The sequence below is a fragment of the Anomalospiza imberbis genome, chromosome 4 (assembly GCF_031753505.1).
Source record: "Anomalospiza imberbis isolate Cuckoo-Finch-1a 21T00152 chromosome 4, ASM3175350v1, whole genome shotgun sequence".
Classification (NCBI taxonomy): domain Eukaryota; kingdom Metazoa; phylum Chordata; class Aves; order Passeriformes; family Viduidae; genus Anomalospiza; species Anomalospiza imberbis.
Genome location: NC_089684.1, coordinates 51032664 through 51055618, shown reverse-complemented (window position 1 = coordinate 51055618; position 22955 = coordinate 51032664). Strand labels below are relative to the sequence as shown.

The 22955-nt window shown below is 42.0% G+C and overlaps 1 long non-coding RNA gene across 5 annotated transcripts in view; it reads right to left on the bottom strand.

The window, feature by feature from the left end:
• LOC137472940 (uncharacterized) overlaps positions 1-22955 on the bottom strand; it is a 59555-nt gene that overhangs the window by 4145 nt on the left and 32455 nt on the right. For 2 of the 5 annotated variants that reach the window (XR_010998499.1, XR_010998501.1), the window contains exon 3: positions 7244-7336. This is a non-coding gene — a long non-coding RNA (uncharacterized lncRNA). Of the gene's footprint in view, positions 1-1160; positions 4716-7243; positions 7337-22955 lie in introns of those variants that run through there. The other 3 variants (XR_010998498.1, XR_010998497.1, XR_010998500.1) reach the window with 3 other exon arrangements.

The window sequence follows — 22955 nt, the reverse complement described above, 5'->3', positions numbered from 1 at the left end:
ATTGCTTCCTCCAGGGACATCCACCTCCTCAGCCCAGGGGCAGTGGCCATTGCAGGAGACGTTCCAAGACTGCTGGCGCCTTACTCCAAGGCGCTTTGCAAATCTTTGCCTCTCCTCCTGAGCCAGCCTTGGCTCATTGTGTGGGGGAGATCAAGTTGTCAGCCACTGAATTCTGCTGCTAGAATGTTGAGGTGCTGGGGCCCTGCAAGAACTTTGGTCTGAATTTAGAGGTCTTAGATTAAGTGTCGAGTTTAATCATGGTGCTTAATGTCAGGAAAAGGCTGGGAGCCACCCATCAGACCTGACTGCCTCAGCAGTGGGGAGAAGCTCTACAAGCAGGAATATGAACACAGCCATAATCTCATTCTCCCAATGACATTTGGGTAGAGAATATTTTTTCTTTAAGCAGATGAGGACAGTATAGTATTCTTGCCCAAACAGAGGAAGGTCATGCCATTTCACAGCCTACCTGGTTTCCAGCTGCTCTGTACAGGGAGGAGCCTGCCCCAGGCCCCCTGTCACAGCCACCACTCCCCTACAGATGGTCCAGTGCCTGCAGAGCACCCTCAATGGTGCTCTGTGCCTCTGCATGGGCAGCTGAATGGGGCCCATGCTGGCTCTGCTTTGCAAAAACAGACAGACCCTGGTGCAGGTAGGCAGTGCCTGGTGGGGCCACTTGTACCCAGACTCCAAGATGTCATTGTTTGAGACTGGAGCAGCTCCAGTTGATCTGATTATTGACTGTTATTGTGGCTGTTTGGGTTAAACAGGCAGCTGCACAATTGGGTTTTGGTCAGCCCTTGTTTTAGCCTTCCCTGCAGAACAATGCCTGGCCTCCAAGTGTGTGTAGCCTGAGCTCGGTAGAGTGTGGTTTTCTCTCCCTGTGAAGTTTGTTAGGATGTCAAAGAAAATAATAATAAATCTGTTATGAGTTGCCATGAAAAGCCACAATCACCAAAGTGTTTTCCAGCTGTAAACCTGAAGAAAGATTCCAGTGTGTGCAACTGCAATGTTTCACTTCCATTTCAAGAATGCAGCAATTGCCTGTCACCCCACTCCAGCTGCAAAACAATATGTGTCCAGCAATGTCAAGTGTGGTTCAAAAAATACTTTTCCAACTTGCAAAATTACTCGAAGCCAACTTTTTTTTCCAGCAGAACACAATGTCTTTAGCTCATCTGATCAATTTTTAATTTCCCCATGAATCTTGTTAGCCCAGCAGCAATCCAATAAACTCCAAAGGGTAGTTGGGCTCTGCCATTTCTGTAAGCACTAGAGGAATAAATGTGGTGTTGTGGAGTGATTTATGCAAGTTCACTTGTGTTTCCCAGTTGTGGTTGCAGTTCCCCTGCAGTTTCAACACTCTTCAGGAATCTTCTCGCCCTACTGCTGTGCTCCCGAATGGGCTGTCTGGGTCTCCCATCTGTGCTGCTGTCTCCCAGCCCACCCACACCAGATCAACCTGTCACTGTGATGAGCACGGAAAAGGGAGCCAGAAGTGGGGCTAAGAAGTGTCTGTGTCAGCTCACCTGTCTGCCCAGCAGAGTGGGGCCAACGCCTCCACCAGCCTGCTCTGACTGAGGCAGCAAAAGGAGGAGACATCAGAGGAGGACAGCAAGGCTGGGGGAGCCCGAAGCACAGAGGAGTTAGGAGCTAGTGGCCCTTGGAAGTTTATTTAATAAAGATGTATTTCAGAGGGAGCATTTAACTTTGGTGCATGAGGAAAATGTCTGGTCAGGGAACAAGACAGAGGCAGTCATTTTTGTTATTAGGCATCTGAAAGGATCAGATCATGGATTTCTGATGAGCTTTGAGATCTGCAGAGCTTCTCCTGGGTCTGAGATGTGAAGTCAAGCATGGAATGAAATCAGTTCCTGGGATGAGTTAATATTTAGCATTATTGAACAGTGAATGGGAGACAAAGCAGGGAGGATGTCTATGCATGCAGTCAGGCCTTGTGTCCTGACAAGAGTCATGGAGAGAGTCCCAGATGGGGACAGGAACAGTGACTGAGCCAAGGCAGTTGGAGAGCAGAGATCCCAACCATATCCCTGAAAGGGGAGAAAAAAAGGTATTCCCACTGCTCCTTCAGTCTCTAGTTGCTGTTAAGGACATATTCAATGACTCAAGCTATGCTGCTTGTGGAGAATCCTCATCCTTAAAAAAAGGAATCAAGTGAAGCTGAGATCCCAGCAGTACTTATAAGTTCCTCCTGAATGTTAAAGTCTTTGGGATGACAAATTGCCTGGAGTACATCTCTAAAGTACATAACACAGCACAGACCTGCTTCTCCTCTGGGCCTCTCTGACTGCAGCAGGAATGTACAGTTCTGGTGTGGCCTCCTGGGACCTGGCAGGTCTTTGGGCTCCTCTCTCACACAGCTGCTGGCTGTTCCACAGGGCTCCTTGGGCAGGTTTGGCTTTGACTGAGGACATGGAATTGTAGAATGTTAAGCGGTTTCTTCCTAATGTCTAACCTAACTTTTCCCTCTTTCAATTTTTATCCATTACTCCTTGTCCTATCACTACAGCTGCTGATGTAAAGTCCCTCTCTGGCTTCCCTGTAGGCCTTGTTCAGGTACTGGAAGGTTCCTATGAGATCTCCATGCAACCCTCTCTTCTCCAAGCTGAACAGCCCCATCTTTCTCAGGCTGTCTTTGCAGGGGAGCTGCTCCAGTCCTCTTATCAACTTTGAATTCCCATGACCCAGATGCAAGACCTTGCACTTTGCTTTGTTGAACTTGAGGAGGTTTACACTGGCTCACCTCTTGAGCCAAAGCCCCCCATCACTTCCCGTGCTGGTGGGGGGACTGGGGGATGGCCTCAAGGGTTAACAGCCACTGCCAGCTGTGGCTCTCCAGCAGGGACAGAGAGGGCCCAGGCACCCTGCCAGGAGGTAATGCTGCTTGAGCACTGCTGGCAAAGACTTCAAACCCCTCAGCTAATTTCAGATCTTCTGCTTGTGACACATAAAGCTGCTTAACCATCTAGGAAAGAGCTCTTCCTTGGGACTAGGAAGGGAAGGGACTATTTATTAATATGACCTTGTCAAGAGTGGCACATCTATCTTTCTGAAAGCCCGGTCTGAGGTGGTTACCTTCATGTGACATTTTTCCTCCAAGGAGCCCCAAATACGCTACAGAAGACACCATCACAAAACACTGGAGACATGATGCAGGACAACCACTCCCTCTTCTTCCAAGAGTCTGAGAGAATAAAAAATGCTGAATATTAAAAGCAGAGAGAAAAAATTGGGCAAAGTCATGTTTACTTTTCCACATTGGCAAAGTCACATATAACTTTTCACCTACAATAAAAATAGCTATATCTATATCTATAGTAAATACAACCTTTTCTTTAAGCCAATTAAAAGACAGTTTTAGCTGGATCAGACTTGGACCCTACATGTCAGTAGCAGAGGATCCTGCCTGTCTGTGAGGCCCAGGTAAGAAAACAGAAGTGCTTGTCTCCAACTGGAGATGCCGGGGTTTTTTTAGCTCTCCCTGGTTTAGGAGTTGCTGGGGAGCTCCTCAACCTAAGGAGAGCCACTGAGGCTCCCTTCGGTGCTCCCTTGTGGAGGCAAAACCTCTTCTACTGCAGTAGAAGACTAAACAAGGAAACCAATCTGGGGAAGCTGGGTTCCCCATGTCTGGCCTGGGAAGGATGATGGGAGTGGAGACCTTTGATCAGTGAGGGACTTCCCGGAGTATGGTGTTGACAGATGCCAGTAATGAGATCATGGAAGAGCCATTAGCATCAGATGACCTGATCAGTCTCTCTTTGTCCTGGGCATGTGTCTAACCCAGAGCCTCTACCTTGTAATGCACTGGATTTGTGTTGACAGCATGAGATACACATGGCCTGTGACAACACTTGGCAAGGCTGAAACAGTGTTCCCTAGCCCTTGCCATGGTCTGTCTCCCACCTTCTCCAGTGACAGCTATTGTGATGATCAAAGCTGCTGGATTTGGGAAGTTTGGGATGGGGGTTGCTCCCTGTGTGTTGTCAGCTATGTGGTGAAGTTTTACTCCTAGCTGCCTGGTTCCCCAGGGAAATGGATATATGTGGTTGGAAGGATGTCACCATTATTATCACGACTCTTTTCAGGAAGCCAGAGAGTAATAATGCATTCATTCCCCTGCTTTGCTGTCCCTATTGGGTAAATATGTCACAGTGCCTTGCAGACTGGCCCTGCCTTAGATCCTGTAAATGTGGTGTCAGTGTCAGTACTGGGATTTTCATATCCTAATCCCCACATCTGAAAGTTTCAGTCAAAACTGAGAACAGGATGGGTCCTTTCTGACCTTCTGGTTTTAGAGGTGGGAGAGTGTTTTGTGCAGGGACTGAGACAACAGTGAGGATCCTGCTGTACAGGAGCTGCTGGTGCCAGAACACCAGAGCAGGAAGAGTGAGCGCCACTGACTCGGAGAGCGATCCTGAGGCTTTGGTATTGTGTTGTCTCTCTTCAGTGTCAATTACTTGGAACTTGGTGAAATTTAAGCTCAGGACATGTTTCTTCCTCCACAATGGTTAAAAAAGCCTCAGATCTATATATATATAAACCTGCTTATTTTCAGTCCAGAAAACCTAAGGAATGTTATGTACTTCTGTACTGTGCTGCAGGTTTCCCTCATCACTCAGGGGATGTGCAATTGACGATTGTGTCTCTTCTGGGCTAAGGGACGCCAAGAAATTCTCAGCATCACTGCTGATCATCTGACTAGAGAAGCAGAAAGGGAACACAATCTCCATGCTGAAAGTAGCAAATCCAGGCACAAAAAATGCAGTGACATCCACAGCAACAAGACAAGCCCCTGGCACAGACAAAATCTCCTCAGTCTCCTATTTTGCCCTGGCACTGTCTGCTTGTTATATCTGCAAAAGGCTGTAGGAGCACTGGGATGTGCCCTGCGACCCTCCATGCTGGGGTCACGCAGTAGCTGATGTTACTGCCACAGCCCAGGGTCCCACGTGGCTTCCCAGAGTCTCCATCTGAGTGCTCTGACCCTACAGCACAGATGTTCCCATGCTCCATGGGTATGTCAGGATTTCTGGACATCTGCTTGCCTGGTAAGATTGGCTGCCCCAGTCAGGCTGCCTGACATGTGTAAATTATGGACAAATGTGCTGCAATCTACAAATACCACCATGGCCGAGACAGAGAGCACGTTCCCAGGAACATTGAGAGCTGGCTGCCCTCCCCTTGCTGCGATGTTTTGTGCACATGTAGCAAGTGCTTTCTGTCATTAGCTCTCAGAGACCTTCCTTATAAATCCACCTCAGCTTGGCAGGCTTGCTGCAGAGAGTGGGAGTTTTTCCTTTGGTTCACAAGTGCAGTTGGGATGTGAAGCTGCATGGGTTCACACGCTGGGCTCAAATGTTGGCACCAAGACTTAATGCACAGCTGTGGAGGAAGGGAGCAGAGAGGATGGGGAAAGGAACCAAGAATGGAAAAAGAGGTGCTTGTTTGTAAAAGAGGAGCATAGAGCCAGGAAAAAAAGGAAAAAAAGAGATGCGGAAAAATTAGTGAGGAAAGAGGAAAGAGCAGGGAATGAAAGAGGGAGTTTTAGAAAATCAGGGGATGCAATTATTGTGCTGCAGGTGCCTGCCAGACTTATGTTCAGCTGGATCTCTTAGTCCTCTCAGAGAAAGAGAGCTGGCATCTCTCTAACTACAAACCACGTATGTGCAAATAAAACCCACAGCAGCTGAAACACCCTGAGATGAAACACAGGAGATGAAATTACAAGCTAATTGGGCTGAGATGTTTTCAGAGAAATGAAAGTTTTGGCAGGAGGCAATTTCTCCCGAGGGGATGGCCTTGTCAAATCCTCCTCTTCCCCTTCTCTATTAAGCAACCTCATTCCTGCTCTGCAGAAAAGGCTGTGCAATTTTTTTTTTTTTTTGTCTGTTGGAGGTTTTCATCCTGGACAAGTCTCCAAAGGACTATGGGACCTTCTTCTGCCCATGCATTAAACCAGTATTGCCTGCTGCATTCCAAATGGGATCTTTATGTCCCCAATGTCAATAACACATTTCTAGTAACATGGTCAGGGACCTCCTGCCCTTGTGGGCTCATTTAGTCTGGAAAAAGAGAGTGAAAGGAGAAATTCAGCAGCTGTCTACTCTCCTTGATAGACAATGATAAAAATAATGGAAACAAAATCTTCTCAGGAGCACAGGACAGTAAGAGAGGGGAGTGGGCGGTCTGCAGCTTGGGAAGAACAATAGGAAAAACATAATTTCATGAGGAATGTAGAGGCCTCCAGAACTCCCAGCACTATGTCCACAGTTCTAGGGTTATTTCCACTCAGGTTCAGCATTTAATGATTAATTTTTATTAATTATTAATTTTAGCTTCTGAAACTCTGTTGCTATGATTATTTTCCTTTTAAAAAGACATCCTTAGATTGTAGCAGGTGATTGAATCTGACCCGTCTTTGGTATGTTACTAGAAAACCTTTTTAGTTGTTAAAACTACCCAGTTTGTGTATTGGATTTGAGGTCGAGAATTATGCAGTTGGGCTTTTGGGTAGAGTATTTTATTTTAATTTAAGGGTGGTTTTCCTTTTTGTTAATAAAATAGTCAGCCTTTAATGTCACATAGTCAAACAACAGTTGGAGAACCAATAGATTAGTGGTTCCAATTCTGCAAGTTCATTAGGAAACCCATAACATTTATCAGGTGCTGAAAGCTAACACATGATGTGTTAAATCTGTGATTTAAAATGAGCTTGATATGTAATCCCTGAGACACCAGAGCAACAAGGTTAAATAAGGTTTCTCTGTGCTACACTTAAGAAAGCCAAATGAAAACAGTTGAGGTGAGTGAGATTAACAAAAATTATTTCATATGATAGCAATTTACTTCTGACTCATACAATCTTCCCCTTTTGTTAGTCCCAAAATTAAATAGAAGAAAAGCTGTGTTTTTATGGAAAAGAGAGCTGCACATTTTTTCTTTGGGTGCTCTGAAGCTGAGCAAAATCTGATTTACTCAGATTTAACCCTAAATCATATGGTTCCTGCAGGAATCCCACAGCAGAATTCTATTTTTTCAGGTGCAGAAGAGTTTAGGGTTTTTTCAGTTTTATTTTATGTGATTGTTCACCCTGCTGACATTTAAGGAAATGATGGTTGGTTTCCCCATTGTGTATAAAACCTTTCCCCTTTCAGGAAATGTTACCTACTTTTTTCCTAATCCTTCACTGGCCAGGGTAAGTACAGCATTATAGGTTTCATACCTTGTTTAATTCTTTCTTGGCTTCAAGAAGCTGTGGTATGCAAGTGAATTTCCAGTCTTCCAAATCTTCTCCTTTAAAATAACCCTTTTGATTCTGTTAGAAAAGTTAAAACAGAACATAATCAGAACAATTTGTTTATACAACTGTCAGAAAACTTTCTGTACAAAAATCCTACCAAAAATACAGGAATTTTGCAAAATCGATGGCCTACTGTACCCCTGGTCAGCAGCAGTGTTTCAGAAAGGCAGTGCAGCTGTAACATGAAAATAGCTAAATGCCAAAATATAATAAAAAGCTGTCAAACTCTGACAAAAGGTGAAGGAACAAGGAGCTCATGTTGTAGAGGGCACTTCCCTGTGCTCTGGTGATAATAGATTTGCTCTTCTTCAGGGAATCAACCTGGAATGAGCAGTGACATCACGGATTTGAACATCTTGCCTCCTTTCAAACAGGAGGGCTTACATTGCATTTATATTATATTATTGCTATTACATTGCATTGAATTTCTATTACTGCTATTATATTATACATTGCATTTATATTATACTATGTTGTCTGCTGTCAGGGTTTATGCTGTGGCAACCTTTAAGGTGTTTACACAACATGAGTGTTTCTTTGAGTCCTGAACAAGAGCTTTGAGGTAAAATCATTGTCCTCAGCAAGCCCTTGGCTCTCTCTCAAGAAACACGTTTATGGTGCTTGCTTCCTAAGCAGGGCAAAATGGTTAACAAAAACATGTCCAAAGACTGGCTGGGTTTTCTGATCACTGCCTGAAGGGTTAAAGCTTTCTTAATGCAGCTGCCTCAGGAGAGCTAGCTCTCTTTGTAGGACTGTCATATATCCCTGTTGAAAGTGTTCCTTTGTAAACTTTTATCTGCTTGTTTATGAGCTGGGAATTGATTTCTTGATGACAGTATTTCTTCAGAGTCTTCAGTATATATAGCAGATCCCTCTAGAGTCTTTTGATGCCCCTAAGGATTACAGGTAGTGACTGGAAAATGTTATTGTATTTCTCCTTTTTCTAAAACTTTTTTACTTCTGGGAATTGTGGGATGTCTCGCAAAAAAACAGAGATTTCAGTACATGCTCTGCAACTCCTGCTATATTCATTGTAAGGTGACAGTACTACAGAAAGCAAAACTGTATATTTATTTGTAGTCAAAGTACTTTTTGTATTATTATTATATGTATATATTATAGGCAGGAGTAGATATAAAAAATAAAACAAGTGAAAAACCAAGGAAGCAAATGGTGACATTTCTATTGTCTGCCCCAAGGACCCAGCAAGCTGCTGTCTAGAGGCACTTACAATTTTGGTATTTTCTTTACAAAAGGAATCGTTCTGGAGCATGTATGACTGAAGTCCCAGGAGCATGGATGCAGGAAGCAAGTGCAGAAGAATCACAGCTGCAGGGGAAAAAGGAAATGGTCATGGTTCTCACAAGCAAAATGAGACCTACCAAGAGTCTCTTACTGCCTATATTCTCTTCTGTCTGCCAGTTTCATGGTGATAACAAAATCAAGTGAAAACAGAAGTCCTGCTGTGATGATGTTAAGCCAGACAAAATGGCAGGTGCTGTAGATTTGAGGGCTTTCAGCTTTTTTTTTTAAAGACATCTTGCCAGGTGAAGCTTCAAAAGGCCCAAACAGAGGCAGTACAAACATGCAGAAAGGGTAGCCTGTTCAGGGCTGGCTGAGGACTGGATACTAATGTGACCAGGATTAGTTCATGTGGGGTTGGGGACATTTCACCAGGGACCTGCTTCAGTGGAAGCAGAGAAATGACAACAACAGTAAATGTGACATTATCAGTGGAATGTCTACATGGTGACAGTAAGACACACACTGCAGTGGTGAAATAGGGTACAGGAGAGGTTTGGTAAGATTATGCAAAATGGCAAGTCACTGCTAACAGAAGCTTCTGAACAGAGAAAAGGGCCTGGTTTCTGTCAGTGCCACCAGTCACCCGCTGAGGCTGCACCATGGGAAGTGCCCTGCAGGCCTGGAAGCTGCTGTTCCACTCTGCAGAAGAGTTTGGAGGGAAGGCAAGGAGCCAGGGAGTGCTGAGTATTGCTAAGACTGTATTGGAGCATATGCAAGAAAATGGAGTCGTAAGGGACTTCTGGAGGCCTCTTGCCCAACCTCAAGCTGCAAATTGTGTACTCTGGGTCTGCAGAAATGCCCACTCCAGCTCCATATCCAGCACTGCCCAGATCTCCCACGGTGCCCATTTAGTATCTACCTACATAGCTGTTCCATGATGCACACAACCACTTAGTCATGGCCATCTTAAGTGGTGCTGGGTCACATTCAAGCAGCCAAATTGTGCCTTTAGACTGGATACCAGTTGGCATGACAGAACACATACAAGTCCGTTTCCAAGACTGGGGATCTGGAACAATCAATCCAGTTTGACATAAACAACTAGAGACCAAAATAAGTCCATGATATAAAATAAACTCTTGAGTGGCCTTTCCCTCCCAAAATGTGGTGAGCAAACAGCCAGATTGCCTCCAAGAAAAGTAGGTTCATATAAAATCAGGTTCACATCCCTCCTGCTACTGGAATCCATTTGGCCAAGAAAACACAAAAATGATGATAGGTGTGCTAACCAGCAAACTAACTGCCTGTGAGCCATAATCTTCCTTCTCTCATGTTCTTGTTTTACATCTTGCATCCCTTGAAAGGGTTAACAAAGCTGCAGAACAGGGAAGACTCAGAGGGCTCTCAAAAGGCTTTTGATAAAGTCCAGCACAAGAGCCTATTGAGAAACTTGGCCAGGGGTGAAAGGTAAGGTCTTGTCATGGATTAAAAACTGGAGAAGAGATAAGGAGCAAAGAGTAGGAACAAATGGGCAATTCTTAGTGTGGAAGGAGATTAATCATGGATAGCTGCAAGGACAGTATTGCAGACTGGTTCTGTGTTTACTTACCACTGCCCAGCCAGGAGCTAAAATGCACTGATGGCTCAAAATGCTCAGGATAGCCAAGTCTGGGAGATTTAATACAAACCCATGGAAAAATTAACTTAAGAGTCCAGTTCTGATGGGAGTTATTATCACTCAGCTTGTCTTAAGAGGTATGACAAGAATAAAAAGGCAAATTGGTGTGAGAGGCAAGGAGGTGGCAGAGACAGAAAAATACAGGCTAATGCTAAGAAGACGAAAACAAACATTTGTCATGGGCAGCAAAATTAGTACACCAGAATTAAAATGCTAAAAAAGTGAAAATAGGAAAAGGGAAGTTCTGAGAGCACGACATGGCATTGTATTTGGATTAACTACACTGCCACCTACGTCACCTGATGCACACCAATGGATCAGAGCAAGGCAAGACTGAGACCTTTAAGTGAATATGAACAGCCTACACAGCTGTGCATAAATTACAAGAGCTCTCCATCCTTCTGCTCCCTGCTTAAATGAATAATCACTGTCTGGACTCAGAATAAGTACTTGTGGTTTTCCTATGGAAATCTCTCTCATTGGAGAAAAGTTTTGCACAGGTTGTTGCTTTTTTTTAATTGGGTAGAAATGGCAATAAATTCAATTCAGCTTCCTGAACAGGGTTTAAGAAATATATTACATAAATTAGCAGCTAAAATTTCATGGTTGCCTTCATATCATACCTAATAAACCTTATTGTCTCCATTTCACATTGAATATCACTGCAGTACAGAGGCACTACTACAGTCAGTATTTACTTTGAAGGTGAGCTACTTTACTTAGACTAAACATGTTTATTTGGTGTGGAATGATACATCCACAAGCGTGTTTCTCTTCCTTCTCTCAGCAGAGGAGGTCTAGGTGAAAATTTGAGTGTAACTGTCTATTTTAAAAGGTCAGAGCCTTTTGTTGAGTCCCTCCTCTAGTGTTTAGTGCCAGAGACAGAAATAGTTCCCAAAACTCCTGACTCCCAATGTTACACTTAAGTACAAGAGTCCATAAGTGTCCTGGTAGATGTCAAGTGGAGCTTGTTCTTGAAATATTTTGGCCAGGCAAGAAGCCATCATCTCAAGAACCATCCTTGGACGGATGGAAAAAGGATGTGAAAATTCGTATGCCCTGGTCAAATCCACCAGATGTAAAGGGAAGCTAAATAATTGAAGGCTGTTTGCTGCAATGAAAGGTGAAGGGAATTTAACCTACATTTCATGTACATATGATCTCTTTAGGATTCAGTGTTACACAATGCTGTCTCAGGAGTACATGGCATTTCTTCTGCCCTTCATTCAATTTTATTTATCCTTACCTCTGATTCTTTTGAAAGAGAATAGAAAAGGGGAATAGAGAAAAAATGGACACAGCAATTAAAAAGCAGATTGCATGTTTTCTACAGAGGGCTCTGTGGCTGCCACAGAATTGTTTGGAAATATCATGGATTCCCTTGATGACAGCATTGCAAGTTAATTAGGTTCACAAAGCCAGGTAATTAGGTGAATGCAAAGAGGCAAAATTTGAGAGCTTCCTTGCTATTAGAAATCTCAGACAAATTGCTTGCCCATAGGATCAGATGGGTTTCCTCACATATTAAAGTCTTCCAGCAATTTGGGTTATGCAGGCTGCAGAAATTTGATAAATAGCAATGTCACTTATTCAGATAGCATCAATATGGTGTTCTGAAGATTGATCAAGATTGGTCAGAGGAGCTGGGTTTGCTTTCTGACACATTCAACAGGAACCTTCCTGTCATTTCTGTGTCCTAAGGGAATGGTGAAAATGGCCTCTGCAAACAGCTGAGATTTGCTCTGAAGTGGAGAGGTGAACTACTTAGGTTGGGTACAACCAACCACCAGAGGTTCCACTTTCTCATAACCATCAGCTAGAGGACTTTTTCTTAAACATGATCTCTATCTGTTCTCTCCGATATTAATTGGAAAACTATGGAATTACCAGAGAATTAAGTTAAAACAGAACCTAAGGCTGATGATGATCATGTCCTTCTCCTCCCCTGCCTTCACCTATTATCCAATATATTCATATAATAGAGCTGAATAATTACGGCCTGGGGTCCATGTAGGCATCCCAATGAGCAGGACTGACATCCATAAAGCAGGCTGGTGAACTGGATCATCCAGAGGTGCAGCCAGAAAAGTTCAAACATGAGCTGAATATGAATGGCCATCACCTGACACCGTCTCTCTTGTTCCCACCAGAAATTATTCTCTCGTTCCTACCAGAAATTATTTAAGTGGCAGATTTAGTAACTCACTAACTAATGAGCTCAGGATGACCAGCTAAAATCTGAGCTCACCCCATCTAGCTCCAGGCACTGGACTGTGGTCCCAAGTTTGGAGTCTCACTCCTTGTCTCTGTTTATAGTCAAATAAGAGGTAGACACTGCCTCATTGTGACTGAATAACCAAAAGGAAATGTACCAGAAGGGTTCATCCCCTCATCCAAAGCCAGGACAAAAGTAACTTAATGCATTCCTGACAGCTGGCTGTCAAACCTATTCCTAAAACCCTATAGTGATGGAGATTTCATCCTCAGATCTAAATTTTTTAGAAAACAAATTGGTTTTGAAGCATTCAGTCTGTATCTTTGAGTTCAATCTACGATTTCTTGCTCAACAGCTAGAAACAAAATCTTCAAGCCATGTCATTTGCTCAGCGTGGGGCCAGTCAGGTTGGGTTCACTAGATACAAACAGGTGATTTTTAAAAAAATATGATGTTTGCATATGAAAATCAGACTTTTTCATTTCAGATTGTTTTAGGCAGCAGCAAGAGTGGGGCTTCTGCAAGGGGCGGTGAGCAACCACTCACCAAGACAAGGTTGGTGGGAGAGAGAGAGACAGAGAGGTCCTGTTAGCAGCTCAGTGACCATCAGACATGGCACAAGGTACTGAGCTAGGTCTGAGGTCCTCCCGGGAGTAATTGCTGTTGTAGTTACTACACGTTATTCAAGTATGAAAAGAATGTATGCTTAGGAAAAGCACTTATATATTTCAAACTCTAGAAGTCATACTTTGCTTCCAAACTACAGTCAATTAGTTGTAAAATGTCAGTTATGACTTTTGCATATTTCTGTATTTGACAAATATGTTCAGATTTCTGAAAATGCTGGTTTTGTTCAGTGTTTGCACCTCAGCCTATTATGAGTCTCTGACAGAGAGCACCTTATTATTCCTTAGCCAACAAAACAATTAATAGTAATGTGCAGAGAAATAAATACTGAATATCTGAAAGTCTTCCTTATGCATTACATTTACTTGTTCTCCTTATGCTCTGTGTACATTTCAAAGCAGCTTTCAGCTAAACAACTACATCCATGCTTTTTGCTATGCATGTGAGGAGGATGAGATGCAGCAGGTACAAGTTGATATGAGAGAGGTTCAGACCAGGAAAAAGGAGAAATTCTTTCATCATGAGGACAGCAGAGGAACAGGTTGATCTTATAGCTGGCTCTGCTTTGAGCAGAAGGTTGGACTAGAGACCTCTGGGGTCCCTTTCAGACTGAATTATCTTCAATCTTGAGTGCATTCAACTCATGTCACAGAGACAACCCCTCTTCCACCAGCTCTGTGTGATGGGCTCACCCTGTGAAGACCAGCAGGGTTTTTGGCCTTCTCCTGACTCTCCAGGACCTCCTTGAGAAATGAGAGCTAGAAGATATGGCACTAGAAATTTTCAACAGCACTTTGCTGGAAATCTGTAGCTCCAATCCACCTTGGTATATCCACAGAGAAGCACTTTCAAAGCTGCTGATTTTCATGACATATCTAGGAAGATGTGTATGTCTAATATACATGGGCTGAATTATGTTCTGGAGGTGCCTAGTTTCCTATGAATAAATGCAAAAAGGTAAAATACTATTTTAGGGAAAACCAGCCTCCCCTCACAGGTTATCTGAAGCACCAAATTCAACTGATTGCAAAGGGAAATTCAGTATTAGGTGTACTGGATTTGAGCTCCCAGGCTGTGTCTACAACCTCACTGAGGCAGTGCCTACATCAGGCTGAGATGGACTGCTGCCATTCCAGGAAGGAGGATAATGTGAGAAGCAGTGAAGTACACAAACATGGGGTTGATGACCCTAGAAGGATGCTGCACAGACTCACTTTGGTGCAGGAAACATCCAGGGAAATAGTTCCAACAAGAATTATGCAGCAACCATTCTGAATTTCTCTACCAACACCACAAATAGTGGTTGTAGAAATCTGTTGCTGCAGAAACAGGGACAAATGAGCCTCCTGTTCTTTCTCAATAACCCCAGATCTCAGTAGGGCCATTTTGCATAGTGAACCAATTAATCAGCCCAGGCACTAGATCAGACAAATAATTTCACTCCTGTGAGGAGCTGTCAGCACACTAGAATGATGAAACTAGCTAAGTATGTGTGGAACTAACTGGAAAAGAAAGTGATACATGACCAGAATATATTTTCCACTCAATAATGCCTGCCTGGATTTAGCCTCTCCAGTCATGCTAAACTTCAAGTCTGGAAAATACTTTGGGAGGAAGAGTAGACTGTCCTGTACAAATTGAAATAGTCAGCACTCCTCTATGTGTGGCACCAAAACACCAAAACATCCAGTCATCCTTCATGCCAGTCCCTCAGCTTTTCAGGAATGATTGCTAACAACCTCACCAATTATTGTGCCATCTCAATTTTTCATTCTTAGGCCAATAACAGAGAATGACACAGTCACCAGGTTTGCAAAACAAGCCACCAGCAATTCTGGTGCAATTGTCAGAAAAGGTGTAGATCACAACACACCAGAGAGACTCCTGTGCTTGTACTGTATGACAGCCTCAGTACAAATGGATGGATGATGATTATCCATAATTTAATCACCCAAATGGCTTGAAAAGTCTGTCACTGACCACTTGAACTGACTCTTTCCGAGGGGGAATTGCTCCATTAGAATATTTTCAGAGAAGGACATTTTGAGGTACTTGTTTAACATCTCAAAAGCTTGATGCAACATTGTGGCATTTGAACAATTTGTATGGATGAAAGTACCCATAATTGCCATTTTGCAAGATGAAGTTGTTTCTTTGACTTTCTAATATTACTCAATTAATTCTCACAGGCCCTATAGTAAGACCTGGTGATTACATTTTTTATTCTTTGATTTAGTGACTCCAATTCTTAGGAGCTTATCAGAAGCTTCATAGAATTCAGCATTTATCTTAAAGATCTAGCTTCCAGGGCAACTGATTACATAAGAAAGTCATATTTTACTCAAAAGAATAAGTTTCTAGTCCTCTGGGTTACAAGCACATTTAAAACTCAGATTTGAAATATCCCAATGGCTTGTGAACAGTGAGATAAATTGGAAGAATGCTTCTTTCTGTATATAATTATTTTGAGGTCAGTCTTAAAATGAAAGGCTCTTGTAAATCTTGTAAAATGGCAATTATAGGTGATTTCCTCCACAGAAACTGCTGAGTGTCACACTGAGACAAGCTTTAGAGAAGTCTGATTTATGATTTTGGAAAATTTTAATTTGGTACACCATAATTTGAAATCTGTAACCATGAACATTTTGGTGCTGTTGTCTCCCATATCAGATACCAAACATTTTATGTGGGAGTATGAAACCTTTAGCCTGTGTTTATATTTATACTCCCCCAGCCAGCTTCTTAAAGAGTAGACACAGATATTGCATAGACAATATAATTCCACCAGATTAAAAAACCCCATCATATTGATTACCTCTTTCAGTCAAAGGTATTACATGGCATCTTGCTTTGCCTTGGATTTTGGTATTCTGCATTGGATCACAAGCATTTCTAGTATTTTTTGTTTTGTAGCTTTGTTAGCTTTCTCTCTGTGGAGTCCCTCTCCACAAAATCTCATATCTGTATCCACAATGACTATTCTGTAAATTTGTGGGTTTGGTTGAGGGTACACTTCAGAGTGCAGTATATTTTTATCCAACAGCTACAGAACAGATATTAATAGAAAACAGAGATAACTTCTGTGAAGTGCATGGACCTTAGTTCCTGCTTTCCTTTGCAGACCAAAATCACAGTCTCTCAAACAGCATTTGTCTAAATGTGCTCTTTGTTGCCTGTGTGGAGCTATGCTGCAAGTCCCAGAGCTTTCCCAGGGAAGTGCCACTGCTGGAAAACAGAGCACTCTGGCAGAATGAAGACTTTTTTCAGGTCTGCACTGGTTTTGATTTGTGCAGCAGCTCCTGAGGAGTGCTCAGAGCCAGGTGAAGAGCCAATGCAAAGGAAGGCCAGGATGGGGATTCTGTTTCAGCCAGTCCTCATGCCTCACAGGAGGGGTGTGACTACCAATCCTAGACCAACAGTGGCTCAGCAGCACGGGAGGTGAACAATAGGACAAAAATGTTAGGCAAGACGTGTATGTATGAAAAGGTAATTCTAAAATACAAGAACTGTGTGCTTAGCACCTTCATAAGGTGCTGTTCAGTTCTCTCTTCAGGGCACAGAATGAGAGGCTGGCAGGCAAAGGCCACTGTCCTGCCAGAGCCTTGGGTCACCCCATCCAGTGGCACAGGGTATGGGTATTCACCTCCTAAAGAAGAAGAGCAATGCTCTTGAAGACTGCCCGGTTAATTCCACCTCAGGTGTCCCCCAAATATGATCCCAAAAGCTAAACTTAGCTCTAGAAGGTGTAAAAGATGCCTAGTCCCACACTGGGTGTCTCTTTGACCCTAACAGAGAGCTTGGGCTACTCCTGGAATAACAGACCATATGTGAAAGCAGAATTTCTAGCATATGATAAATGGCCTCAATGTTCTCAGTGGAAATTTGTTTGTGTTTTGAAGTGTTCTGAAACTACAGCTGTCTGAAGCTGCTAACAAACAAAATTCTTGGAAAATGGCAGTTCAGAAACAATGTGAAGTGATGCTTGAAAATGAAATGTTCTCCTTATTGAAGATTAATTTTTAACATGCATACCTAGTTGCGTTTCACAAAAACCTGCATGCAATGACAATTCCCTTTTCTTCTAAAGATTATACAGAGTAGATGCAATGGAGAGCAGTATTTTTAATGTATATGCTAATTTAAGTTGTGACTTAAAAAATGCTATGACGAGCACCATAGAGTGAAAAAGTGGTAAGTATTTAAAAATGAAAGTCCCAATTCATCAGGTGCACTCATTAGTGGGATTATTTCCATACATGAAGTTTGGTATTCACTTAAGTACCTTTTTGGACCTGAGCCAGGGAATAATATTGATTTTGATGTGCTTTCCATTAATGACTCTAAAAGATTAAACACTTGGTTTTGGGGGTAATCACACAAGTAAACAAATTGTTTTGATTTTCTCTAAAATATCCCATTGGTCCCAAAGGCCAGCTGGTTCAAATTTACTCTTGGAGTAAATGCTTAGTTGCCATTACATGTCTGTGAGGCAGGAGATGGCATTCTATAAATACTGTATGACCATGACCACAGTGGGGTGATGCTCGTTCCTAAATTGGATCAAGTGAATGTTGATATGTGAAATATGTTCCCTGCTCTCTTTCCTGGCCTCTTCTCCCACTACCCTGGTTCTACTCCCTCTGATTGCATCTTACCATGCCTTATACCCCTTAATGCCTGGCTAATTTTAGAATCAACATCATGCCAAAGGCATGGTGATAATCATATATGCATAGACAAAATATGTGAAGCCCTGTAGGTTGATAGTGTGCCATCTTCTACGGACATTTATAACCCCCTTGGAAAGGCTCACTAAGGAAATGACATATGTTACTAATTAGTCGTGTTGCTAATAATAGTAATCTTTGGTTTACAGTGTTGGTTTCTTTAATCTGGAGCAGGTGAGAATCACGCAGGGTCCATGACCTGCACAGGGCTTATGAAGCAGTTTGAAATGTGTAGTAAAAACGTAAGTTGGAACGTGAGTCACCTAGAGACCGAAACAAATGCAGACTTTGGGTTACTTTTCTGTGAGGGCAGTATGCACACAGTCAGTCATTGCTGCACCTTACTCTGAAACTTGGGAGCGGAGAATGCCTGAGAAGAGTTGGGGCAGCATTGTCTGGAAAGCTTCCAATACTCTTCCAACATTCATGATGCTGGAGTAATTTGGGTTGAAAGACAGCAACTGTCTCACCACAACTGAAATTATGTAGGATTAGAGGCAAAAATAAATTATCCAGACAAAATTACGTGTAATATTTTAAAGTATGTTCTTCCTTGAATATGATTCTGTTGATGCAAGCAGATACTTTATAAATGGTATTCTAAGTGCTGTTCTCCATGGGGTAACATAGACCTTCTTTGGGATAATCTTGTTAATGCACATGAACACACAAAATACCCTGGACATACAATAGCTACCAGTATTCCAAGCTATGATTTTAAGTCTGCCATTAACATCTCTTAGATTTCCTTCTAAAGCTTCTCTGACTGTTCTTTATTAAATAACTAGCTTTTCTGCCTTTTCTATTGGCTTCTGTGACTTACACCTCTAGTTGTCTTCCTCATTCACTCAAATATCTGAAAAATGCCAAACTCCCTGCATTTAGATTCAATCTGGAGTCAAAGGCTTGTAACCATACAACACAATGTTATCTGATGACAGATGACATTAGCTGTGGGGGATGACTGCCCAAAGGCTGTATTAATTTGCTCTTTTTAAACAGAGCTCGACCACTTCTTACACCTGGCTCGAACAAATACTATATTCCTCATCTACAATAAAGCTTCATTCAACCATCACCAAAATAATAGGTTATTGTAGCCTTAACCAACCTAGTCATCTCACCTTGCTAATTGTAAGGTTCTTCTACTAGTTTCTATATTAAGTCTGCAGAAGAAGAAAAAAGAAATAGGACAAATATAATTTTATAATGAGATAGATAAAAATCAGAATGTCCTTGGCAGTGACTGCTCTAAGTTATATCCCTATGAAATAACAGGAAGACTGAATAAGGAAAAGTAAGGTCATAATAGATACTAAAGACATGGCAGCCAACAAAGATGGGTGAAGTAGGCATGGATCATGGCTGTGTGGAAGTACCTTGAAAAATTCAGAGAAATCAGAATTATATCTTCAGAACTACACCTGGCTACTCTTGTGAAGGCATTTGAACTCTCTCATTTGATGCTTGTAAATCATGCAAAATCTGCCTTGTGGGACTTTTCATAGTTACAAAACTATAATTTTTGCTCTGTGAATTAAAAGACTGAAGAGACAAAGAAGCCCTTGGCTTGGTGCTAAGCTAATACCAATGAATGGGTGTGCTGCTGAAGGAATGTCATGGATGTGAGGGCACTCCTGATGGCAGGAAAATGTAGAACTGAATTTGCTTCTCTATGATGTGGTTAAAAGGACAGGCCTCTTGTGGTAGTTCACACTCATTTCCCACCTGTGTTTTGGACTCCCTCTAGCCTGGCAGAAAGGAGGCAGTAGTAGGATTTCAAAACTCCCCCAAATTGCCAGATCCTCAGAATGGAACAGGGAGAAAACTTTCTCAATACTTCAGGGAACTTGAAAGGGTATTAATGGACAGGAACACCTGGAGATGTCATAAAGACTCTCTCCCCTGTAAACAATGCAAGATGGAGAAGAACTGGCAGTGAGTCAGTGGCCAAGCCAGTGTTAGAAATCCAAGGGCCATGAGTGTAGCAGAAAATCCTTCATCCAAAGAACAGACTCAAGGAAGAAGATAAGCAGTTTTCCAAGAACTGGTCTGACTGCACTAACTGTAAAACTCGTACCCAAAAGCAGAGGGTGAAGTGAGGAAACAGTCAGCAATCATTTAATAGAAAATCAAAATATGGAGAATTGAATCAGTCAAATTATCAAAGATACAAAGGGAAGAATTATATTGAGAAAGGATTAAGTGGCCAAAAGAAGGAGAGACAATGACATGATGAGAACTGCTGGGATCTTTCTGACCTCTCAGAAACAAGTCCTTGACAGTCAGTGATTTGTGTCCTAACCAGCAAAGAGGATAACAGCTGGTGTCTTCTACACACCAGCCATTCACGCTTCAGTTATCTGCTTGTAGATACACAATTCACAAGTATCAAATGTAACTGGAGGGAAAGAGAGGGGATCCTTATTCTAATACATGCTGGAGGCATTTTTCTGCCAAAACTAAACAGCTTAAGAATTTCTAAAAATTGCAGAAGTTAATCTCCTTACTCAAACTGTTATGTCTAATCCAGGAAATTCAGTATTAAACCTCATCTTGACAGTCTAAGAAGAAGTGACCACAGAATTAATTTTAGTGATGGCTTTGATACAAATGGTTATACTTAATTGGATTTATTGTATACAGGCAAAATGAAGCCCAGATGATTATTGTAGTGAACTGATACATATATTCAATCCCTTAGAGAAGTGTTTTACAAATAGAAACAGTGATAATCCAAATAACTTGGAAAGAAGCATGTGAAAATATGATTGTTAGCTCAAGCTTTTTAAAGATTTGTCTTAAAATAGTCAAAACATATTCATAACCCTGCAGTCAAGAATCAGAACTTCTGAAAACCTTACTCAAAAGCAAAATCAAGTAATTAATTCATTTTTGAATAAACACAATTTCAATTGACAATGGAAACAAAGGCTTGTTTTAAAAGTTTTGAGGAAAATATTTTTAAAATCCACTAAAAGGGAGGCAAACTGGCTAAACTAGACAATCTCAGAATTACAAGAATCATAATTAATGAACTAAACTTCTACCAAGGCTGCACAGGGCTTGTCCCCATGCTATTATGTATTTCTATAGCTCATTGGGTGGTGAGGTGCTGGCACAGGTTGCCCAGAGAAGCACCTCCACAGAGTGAAGGTATTGAGCAAACATGAAATTGGGTGGACAAGATGACTTTTACCATGACTGAATGCAAATACTGTATTTAGAGGGAGAGATTCTAAGAAATTTTCACAGCCCAAGACACAGTTCTCTGGAAAACTGACTTGGGAAAGCATTAAAAGCAGCAGTAGCTGTTTAGGCAGCCGTAGACTATGGGTTGATGAAGTGATTAGAAAGGCAAATGGGACTGAATGTCCACACTCCATGTCTCTTGCTTTAGTGTCCTCCTTTTTGGGGCCCAGAATCCAAGAAAGTGTCAATAAATTTGGGCAGGAATAGGTGACTCAGGATGTGGCTTGGAAAAACAACCACAAGAAGAACCATCTCTGTGACTTATGAAAAAAATGGAAGGTGACTGAGTTTTTTGATCACTGTCTAGCAGAAGTCTGACACCAAAGGACTTCATTTTTATGGACAAAGGTGCAGGAGTCCAACTATGAGGAGCTGAGGCCAGGCAACTTCAGAACAGAGGTTTCTACCAGTGATGGAAACTGGCAGCTAGAACAGTTTACAAAAAAAATATGTTCCATATTTCACTGCTTCTTGTCTTTAAAGTCTTTGGATCAAGAGAAAGGGTTTTTTGTTTCAGGAAGATAGTCTTGCTGAAACAGAACTCTGAGAAGGCTCATATCTCACCTTTGGGAAGATGTTGGACTAGAAGACTAGGGTCACAAAGTTCTGGCCTTATGCGAAACAAATTTGGAGTCTGGATTTTAATCAAACATGTCTTTGTATGACCCTGTCTTGGAACCATCTTCATATTATTCCCTCAAATGTTCCCTGTAAAGAAATGTCTAAGAAGGAAAATTAATTGCAAGTAAGCAGATATTGGTTTTGCTATGCTTAATCTAAATCCCAAATACATTCTTACTGGCTTTCCTGGGGTTTGGGAGATGTCAAGTGACCTTGTTTCATTGAGTCAGTTGCTCAGATTTAAACCAGGATTGCAAAATTAGTGATCAGCCTGTGTTGTGCTGTGCTGCCGAGTGTCTGGTTGCAGTTTGTGCCATATGTGCATTCCATTTGAAGGGGGCCTGTGAGAATTTTGAGGACATCTGTTAGCAGCACTGTCCCACAGGAATGCTCACAAGTCACTTGTGAAACAGCCCATTTTAATTTTGAAAATCCTCTGCTTTTTCTATGAGATAGGGGATTTTCTTTACAATTTGTCAGGGTTGACTTTGCTGAATCCAACTGCACCAGCTTTGGCACTCAATTCACAACCCAGTGTTTGGAGGAAAATAGTGCATCTTTACTAGACAAGATGTCCAATTTGCATTTCATTCATTCATTTTTCATTTGTGCTGCCAGGTGTTCTAAGGCCTCATGATATCTCTAGTTTCCCAAGCAGAATATTTTTTAAAACAGGAAGTATTTGAAATTCATCATTAAAAGAGCTTGTCCACTTTTCACAAATCCCCTCTCATCTTAACAGAGCAGATATTTCATAGGCTCAACTTTGAGAACAGGATCTTGAAAGGCTCAGGGAACTTCAGCTTCCCTGTATTTTGAAGACATTTTGAAATCACACCATTTCAGATCTCAGTGGAAATATTTGATGATTTCATCCTTGCCAATTACCTCTCACCACAACCCTGGTCTCACTGTATGTTGCTATTGACAGCTCTTTAGTGCCCTCTCATGATGATTTGTGTTTGACAGTATAAGAGAGAACATGCTCTTTTGGCTAACTCAGGAGTGATGGTTGATGTGCAAACCTCACTCACTCCTGCACCATAAGTGACCCTTTGTAATGAGATAAATACATTTAAAAACTACAGTCCTACCATTCATCTCTACCCCTCTTATGGGACCAGAGCACAAGGCTCCTGTACAATCCTGCTATTGCAAAAGAGAACTGAAAACCCAAGTGGGTAGGGTTCTGTGTCTGTAATAAGTATCATCTCCATTGCCCAAAACTGCCTAGGTTTTTGCAGGAGGCACAGAAATACAGGAGTGGTG